This window comes from Oryzias melastigma, linkage group LG17 (assembly GCF_002922805.2).
Source record: "Oryzias melastigma strain HK-1 linkage group LG17, ASM292280v2, whole genome shotgun sequence".
Taxonomy (NCBI): Eukaryota; Metazoa; Chordata; class Actinopteri; order Beloniformes; family Adrianichthyidae; genus Oryzias; species Oryzias melastigma.
This window is the reverse complement of record NC_050528.1, coordinates 27,113,432-27,122,779: the sequence shown is the minus strand read 5'-3', so window position 1 is coordinate 27,122,779 and position 9,348 is coordinate 27,113,432. Positions and strand designations below refer to the sequence as shown.

General features: G+C 37.5%; 1 protein-coding gene across 2 annotated transcripts in view; it reads right to left on the bottom strand.

Moving 5' to 3' along the window:
• Positions 1 to 9,348, bottom strand: part of fam110b (family with sequence similarity 110 member B) — a 32,367-nt gene that overhangs the window by 13,998 nt on the left and 9,021 nt on the right. The gene's annotated exons all lie outside the window — the stretch shown is intronic.

Here is a 9,348-nt window from a genome sequence, read left to right as displayed (position 1 = left end):
ACTGAAACATCAGAACGCTGTGCCTGAGACTCCTGCCCGACACCCCGCCCCCTTAAAATTATGTCAACAAACAAAATGGTGGCCGAAATCGAGGTAATCGAGGGTTTGAGAAGCTGAGAACAACACATAAAGGAAATAGAATCCTATTGCAGGAAAGCAGCCTTTCATGGCCTGAAGCACTTCTGCGTGACTAACAGCATTAAAAGAAAAAAAAGAGAATATTTTTGTTCTGACTGTTCCTACTTTTTAATAATCTGAGCATCGTGTCCATATTTAAAACCCACTTAAATGAAAATGATATTCTGGATGTTCTTGTGGCATTTTTCTCATGATGGAGGACATATATAGGGAAAATTAAACTAATACTTGTAATGTTAATTGTCTATAATCAACATGACAGACAATATCAGCCAGATAATGAGTGGAGTGTAGTAAAAATCTGAACTTTGGTAACGGTTTTGAGTAACCATGGCCCAAAAGATCTGCTGATTTCCTCCGGCAACAGAGAACGTATCCGAATGACAACAGAACGGATAAAGTTTGCTTTTCTCTGCAGAAGTTAGCAGCTGTTTCTACCAGCCTTTTTTTTAAACATGATGTCACTATTTGGCCTTGCACTTCCAGGTTCCTCAACAAGGACTCGCTGTGATGCCTGCGTGTGCAGGAGGTGCAAATTTGTCCAGATGGTACCTCAGTGTGAGCTGGAGTCCCAACAAACAACCGCCCTGCCTTTCCTCAGCAAACGAGGCAGCGTCAGACCGACAAAAACATCAAACTACCCCCAAACAAACCCTGAAAGTCAAAGCAACAAATGTACTTCACACACTAGTTAAGACAGAATGTTTTTTTTTCTCTCTGACTGCTCAACTGACACCAACTTCACTTTTTAGGATATTTTGGCAGAAGCGGCAGAGGATACGTGACACCAATTCCTCTTCCAAGTTACAAAGTTTAGACTTATGGATAACATTACAATACATTTGTGCTCATGTATTAATTTAAGAAAACCACCAGTTCACTTTTTATACCATTAGGGAAGCTTAATTTTATTCATAGGCATCAGATGTTAGGCAGCTAAAAACACATTCCTTAGTCTAACATATGGAGCATGTCTCTTATTTTGAAAGGGAGCTTGTGAGGCCTTTTTTTGCTTTAGGCAGTTAAACATGAAAACAAACCATCTGTAAGATGTACAACAATGGCATACAAAAAAAAGGTCTGTTAACTCATCCTTTTTTTTTGTTAAGAGTTATAGACCGATATTTTCAGAACCAAAAACCTCACTGATGTTTTTTAAAATAAACAAAAAAATGAATTTAACCCTTTAACACCAGAGCTTTAGGTCTAATGTTGATATTCTATTGACTACCGTAAATCTTCAACCATTAACGCAATGAAAGAAGTTCTCATGGATTCTGAAGCAGAAAAGCTGCTTTACGTTAGGAGTGTGTATTGGTAAGAGTCTGCCGATATGGTACATATCGCGATACGCATCTCGTGATACGATACAGATTGTGGTATATCCCCAGAATTTACTAAAACAAATTTTCACAATTTTATTTAAAGAGTATGACTTAGAAAAAAACTCTATATGAATATTAATGAATCTATCATGTTAATAAAATGGTTAAAAAAATATTTAATTTAATGATCACAACGCTAAGCGCTGCAACTGTATCTGGTATTCAAGTTGCTTTTACCCAAGCATATTCATCCTGCTTTGCTTTTGGTAAATTAAGAAATATTTGTACTTTAAGGGAACTGTCAATATTATCTGATTTTCCACAACAAACTATTTTTCGATATAAAAAACCCCAACAACATAGAAATAATGTTCATTAACCAAAAGGGCTCTATATATGATAATGATGATTTATTATGTATGATTGAGGAAATGAATTGCTGTCAAGTGCTGGAGCCGGGGGCTTAAGTGAAAAAAAGTAAGACGCTGAACTACGTTTGCTCATGAATAGTTAATAAAAGATCGTCTGGTCGACATTTTAAATTGATACAAGTATCGCCAAATGAAATATCGCACTATATCGCTGAAATGATTTTTCCCTACACCCCTACTTTACGTTAGTAAAGTCTTGTATATCAGTACAAATCCAATATTATAGAATCAACATCAGAATAAACAATTTACAATTCATGTTAAAGAGTACGGCAGCATGTTATGTAGGTGTCGCTAGCAACATCTTTGATGCTGAAGGGTTAAAGCAGTTTCCCATTGATTTTGAGGTAAGAACTAAAAATGTTCTTTTTTTCTTTAGCTTTTCTAATGTGCAGTTAAATCCAACAGTTCAAAAGTAGAGATCTCATTTAAAACAAGGGCCTATTGAAAGTTTTCAAGTAAAAACAATCAAATTTAATACATTTTTAGGCATGTTTGTGTTCTTTATCATTGAATAGTTTTTAAAAGTACATTTAACACATTTTCTTGGTTTTTGGTGTAAATTGAATGACTGAAGAATTTGTTACATGTGGAAAAAGGAGACAATGTTTAAATATCTTAAAATGATCTTCCTTTACTTACCATTTTATATGGTTTCCCAAAGGAAACTTATGTTTGTAATTACATGTATGAACCATTATCTATTAACTATAAATCAATTCAACAACACTCTTCTTTTCCATTAGGCGGCTCCAATTAGGTGAGTCATCTGCCTCCATTCAAACCGATCCACTGTTTCCACAAAACTCAACAACACAGCCGTGTACTTTAAAGAGAACATGGCCAGAGCACGATCCTTTGTGATCAACACATCAGCCTTCGTGATTCAGGAGAATAAACTGACATGTAATGTCCAGCAGCTGTAAAAATGGAGGCTGTGTTGAGACTTGTGGCACTTCCAGGTGGGAGATGTCAAAGTCAGAGCTGTGCGTGTTTGTGTGTGTGTGTTTCAGCCAGCTCCATCCCCGCAATAATAACACAACAGGAGATAGCATCCACATAGCACCTAATCTCTTCGACAGTCTTTCAAAGTAAAACTAGGATATTTTAAAACCAATCTGTCAAATAGAAACAAGAATGATCAGTAAAAAATGCTAGAGACAATAAAAATCAATATGGTCCGAAATGGTAAATGGCCTCTATTTTTACAATATAGCGCCAAAAGCCAAAAGCACTTTACAGTCACAATCCCATTCATCCATCCATTCAGTCATTCGCACGCACACTCATTCGCTCACACTGGCACCAGCACTGCACGATATTAGAAAAACTTGCGATGTGCAATATTAGTGATCAATATTGCAATGATGCTATGTCTTGTGATACATGACCATGAAGCAAAACAACTAATACATCATTTCTATTTTATTTTACTTAAATAAATTCAACAGAACTTAAATTATACTCCAATTACATAAGAGGAAAATATCTAACATAATAGAGGTCCATCCTATTGGTCAAATGCAAAAAGAATTCTATTTAATTTGTTAAATACATCAAGCTGGCTGCCATAAGACAGTTTTGTATCCGTAAATGCTTAAGGCAACCATTTATTTCTCTTTAAGCCATCTCTTCAATACATGTACTGCACAGGCTGATACTGCAATGAAGATAAATCTGCGATGTATTGTGCAGGCCTAACTGGCATCAACCTATGACCACCAGGAACAATATGAGGTTCAGTGTCTTGCCCAAGGACACTTCGACACATGGGTGGGCAAGTTGGGAACAAAACCAGCGGTCTTTCAATCAGATGGAACGATCTTCAACACAACTAGTTCATCAGAAGAGAAGATCAAAATTTATGGACTCTGTCACCACTTTTTAGGACTTTGACACCATAGGAACCATGTGCAAACGTGGGGGCAGACTATTATTATATCTATGTACGCAACAATAAAAGCTTTGTATCAAAGCTTTGCGAGGATTGTGGGGGATTGAAACGTTTTAAAGCTTGGGCTGGAAGTGGAGGGACAGCTCACAGCGCAAATCTGAGGAAGCAGGAATGTGTAGAAACAATCAAATTAAATCAAACTGGTGTAGTGAGGTGCAGATCCCTATGAATAAATCCTAGAGAATTAACAGAGCTTTATAAATGTTTTCCTTTTGACTTTGTTTGGTCGCTTTAGTCGCTAAATCTCACATAAAATGTGGGAAACCAAACCATATCAAAAGACAGCGTAAATGTCTCAACATTGCTTGAAACAAGTCCGCAGTCCTTGATACCATCAAGGAATCCTCATTCCTCCATTTGATCTGATAACAGACAAACTATTTCCAAGCTTATTTGGTAGTTAACTTCACTTTAGTTTAAAAAAAATATATATATATATACACCTAAAAACTACATGTTGTGGTAAAGTTTGGTGAGCTAAATGCTATTTGATTAATGTGGTGACCTTCATGGTTTTCCTCAGAACTAGGTCAGGCAGCTAATAACAGTAAGTAATTCATAATCCTAATTTGGGAGACTGCCAACATCTATGTAATAACCATGTGATATTTAAAAAAAAAGTAAATGTCACCACTTTTGAAAAACCTTTCAAGTATCATTTTGGAAACAGAGCCCTCACTGATTGGGTTATAAAAGGACTAGATGAGCTATTGCTTCAACACATGGTGGCATCTTTCAATAGAGGATTCAATAAAGATGATAACAAGGTATTTACATAGTTACTTATAAATAAAATGACTCAGAGACAGAACAAAAGTCAGTGTCACAATCTTGTGAACATTGTCACGCTGCCGGACTCACCACAAGAGCACTTCCTGGAGTTCCACAAATTTATCAAGCACTTGACAATGAGGCGAATTAAGAAGCACACAATCATGGTACACATGGCTGCCCATGGCCTTAGATCCAGATAAAGCCGACTAAAACAATGGAGTTATTGTTCGTATTATGCCTCCACAATGGACTGGAATCCCTGTAAAAGTGAAATAAAGGAATCCTTTCAAAGATCCAGATCAGAGTGTCGCCGTTTCAGGTAAAAGTGGAGCGAGAGTAAAGGTGCTGTTAAGAACCTTTGCTCTGGATAAAATGAGGGCTAATCTGGTAGGCTAATGAGTTTACCAGAGCCTTACATCCCAACCTGATCTCTCATGAACATACAGTACAACTCTCCTTGAAGCACCTCACTGGTCTGGTAAGATATAAGTAATGGTAAATAAACTAAACTTCATTTTTAAATTAGTTTTTGACAATGGTATTCACATGTTCAGGTAAAAAATGTGGTCCTCGAAGCTTGTTACTGAACTTGTAAGGGTTTCTTGATGCCTGCTGGGATGCCAAGTCTAAGGCTAAGATCCGCTCAGACTAATCCTGACATGAGAAACAGAGGAGGAAACGAGCAAGAGAAAACAAAGCTGAGGGTCACGAGGAAGCTTCAAGAAGCAAAATAGATTACACAATCTTCTAAGACATTGAATAAGTCATGGACATGGTCTGCCTACGTGCTTTCTAGTCAGACGGTTCTTGAACACTCTGGTTACCCTTCGGCACATTCCTTCAGGGGTCGCCACAGTGAATCAGGTTTTAATGGTCCACACATTTTGGTTTGGCAGAGAGTATTACACTGTATGCCCTTCCTGGCACAACCCTGTACATTTATCCAGGCTGGGAACCCTTAAGGTTACAAAGGTAAGCAGTAGTATGAAGGGTCATGCCTAGGCACCCACACTGGATTCAGCTCATTGTGCTCCTGGGAAATGAACCCTGGTTTCCCACATGCCAGTCCTAACCGAAACTTGGCAGATTTTGTGACCAACAATCCCAACATCTAAACTTTAGACTCTAAAGAGTTCTTTACGGTTAATTGCCAAATGGCCAACACATTGTGATCTTGTAACATTTCAGTCAAGGGCTTGCAACATTTGTGTTTTAAGTTCTATGCAGACTTGAGTCTCTCCACTGAGTGAGGCCCACAGTTTATCAGGATTTTTACGGAACATGTCCGCTTCTTTCAGCTGTTTGTTTAAGAATTGATGCTAAACATCAATGCGTGACTGAGTTAAATTATGGTAGAACTAGACACACCACAGTATGGTAGCCGTACCAAACCGATCTGATCCATAATGGTTTTGAAAAACATGTGAACCAGGTGCAAATAGAACCTTTTCATCATGAATTATCTGTGCACAATTGTTCCTGTCAGCTTAAGAGTCCCATCTATCAATTTAGTTATCCTCATACCGGATTCAATTGAAGAACCATTTGGTAAATACTTTTCAAGTGGCATTTGCTGCAAGCTAGAAAGTATTTAGTTGGCTTTAAACTGTAAATCAGCACATCCAATCAAAGCAGTACAACAAAAACAATCTGGGAAATTCCTAGTAAACTGCAGACATTTTTGATTTGATTGCCTTTTGACTTCCAGTTATGCTCTAGGGCTGTTTTCTGCACAGAGACAAAGCAGCAAACCAGATCAAGGCAGCACAAAGGTTAATCCAGTCAGGCTTTAGAGTTCTGCACACAGACAGCTCACCGAGCAGCACTCACACACACACACACACACGTCACCATCTTTAGTGGCACGGATCAGCCCTGATCACCGTCACATAGGATCAACCAAGGTAAAAATGAACAGATGCAATGTGGTTGGGACACCACTACGCCTGTTTACTCAGTTCCAAACACATGATCTGACGAATGTAATGACTGAGTAATGGATGTTTATTTCTCAGTAGCAATCTATGGATTTTGGCTTGTTGGAGCCAGCACATACTTTATGCTTGGAACGGCAGGGAGGAAGGGTCACTCGGTCCAGACCTCATTTACAGTCAATGGTAAAGGGCTGTCAGTGGAACTGTCTCTCTTCCCTTTTCAGACAAACCCTCTACATCACCTCTCCTTTAACTATATTCACACACCTTTACTGTAGCATCAGCATTTGCTCACAGAACAATTTGTTTGATAAGACTGGACCGCAAAAAGCTGTACATAATTATAGTTTTTACTTTTCTTAATTGTATTTACAGACCCACTCCAATGAATGTGGGTTTTTTGTGTGTTTTTGACATGTTCTTGTAGCATTTTTCTCATGATGGAGGACATTAAAACTGCCTTTCTGAGTATTTCTTCACTCAAATCGCGTTGGATCAGGAGCAAATGAAAACTCGCTTTTTTAAAAACACACACATTTACTGCTGTCTCCTTTCTCCAGTACAATTCTGATGCATCCACAAATAGATTCATTTATGTCTTCATTTTTTCCTATTCGAGCTGAAAACTGTCTCAAAACTGTACAGCTGCATAGCCCAGATATTGCTTGCCATTTTTTTTTTCGCTAATGCTAGCTTGAGCTTGTAGGTGCTATAGGCTGGTGGAGAGAATGTAAACAAAGGGTTGATAGGAAATTAGTGGAGGATTACTTCTGAACCAACAGCCCCGCCCACAAGTCACAGGTGAATTTCTAATAAACTCCTGCTGCTCTGCTGAAAATATGTCGTAAAAACAACCCAAGCTTTTTGATTTTAGCAAAAAATTGCATAATCAGAATGAAAAGACCACATGAAGTTATTTTACAATAGATAAAACATAGTTTAAGGGTCGCTTTCCTTTTTTAATGAATGGAGTTAAATAGAAGTGAATTTTAAACTAAATGTGATTAATTTAGTTTCATTGGGATATAATTGTTTTTTTTAAACTCAAAAATTCAAAATTTAAAACATTTGAAATTTGTTATTGATGTCTGTAGAACAGTTGAAAAATACTGCCCTGTGGGTATTGGTGGAAAACCAACATAACACGAATTAAATGTCAGTGAATCTGAGATGTGACACAAATTACCCATAATCATCCTGCTTGTGTTGAAGGCTGAAGAGTCCATCTAACACAGACTGACGTCAAGTGAATACATCAGCTCATTAGTAGTACAGAAGTGTCTTCAGAAATAGACAGAGGAAATAACATACAAGAATGTAATGATTCTGTCTGTAATGAAAAACATGTTGTATGCTTTCTGGGGAACTACAGATATCACCACATTGTAAAAATACACACTTAACACACATTAAAAGCATCACATTTTGCATATTCTAAATACTGAGAATATGCTATAAAGGAATGCTACAGAACACTGTTTTTCACCCTTCTCACGCCGATCCAGAGATGGTCATAAATTACTTTTGCAAGTTGCCTTATTTATACTGCATTCCTCCAGTCCACTATGCAAACGTCTTGTTGTTTGACAGATACTGCAAGAAAGGAGCTGAGTAAAATAATGAAACAGTGAAGGTTTAAACACATATAGCATAGTGCACAGGTTAGTAATGAGGCTCTGATAAAAACCAAAGCAGAAGATTAATAACGGTCTAAATTGCTTCCAAACCAACTCTTCTTCCAAGTCAAAAAGTGGAAAATATGACAAACCACATTGTATCTTTTGCTTCACCTGCACAATAGCAAGTAACACACTTGTTTTTTTTTTGTTGTTGTTGTTGTCTTGCAACAGTTTTAAGCCTAAGAAGTTAATTACTGTATTTTCTGCACTATAGGGCACATTGGATTATGAGGTAGTGAATGGTCTATTTTTGAACTTATGCCAAATATAAGGCACACTATTAGGCGTATTAAGGGAGACTAAAAGAGTCAGCTACACTACACGTTAGCCATAGTAGCATATTCAGGTAACTCCCAACCTAGTTTGCAACACGTAATAAAATAGACTGATACCGCTAAAACAAACGTTACTGTGACCATGCTAACTCCCAACCTTGTTAGTAAAACGTAAAAAAAAGTCCAACACCGCTACACGTTAGCTGTGTTAGCGTATTCTCGATAACTCTCAACTTTGCTTGTAATATGTAAAAAAAATAGACTGATGCAGCTAAAACAAAAACACTGTGACTATGCTAACTTCTAACCTTGTTAGTAAAACACTACACATTAGCCGTGTTAGCGCATTTACGCTAACACCCAACCTTGTTAGCAACTCAAAGAAAAAAATTGGTTTCAAATTTTTTTTAATGTCAGGAAAAAACACAATATATAAGGCACTATGGATTATAAGGCGCATTGTGGTTTTTTTTTTAGAAAACTTAATGCTTTTACGTGCACCTTATAGAGTGGAAGATACGATACTGTCAGGTGACCTTAGTATAAGATTCTTGATTTTAATTTATTTCCCTTAATCCTAATAAATCCAAGCAGAGCTGCAGATGAGCTGCAGCAGTAAACCAAATGTTGTTACTTATTATGTGCAGAGGATTTGTTTTCATGTTTCACGGTCAGAGACATTAGGGAGCACATCACGTATCACATGCTAAGACCAATCACGCTGACACGTAGAGGCTCTGAGGTACGAGCGTCTGTCCATCAGGTTTATTTTGGGTGTTTAGGTGTATGCTGGTAACTCAGAGAATCTAAAGTGTTACTTAATTTCCCAGACCTGCGT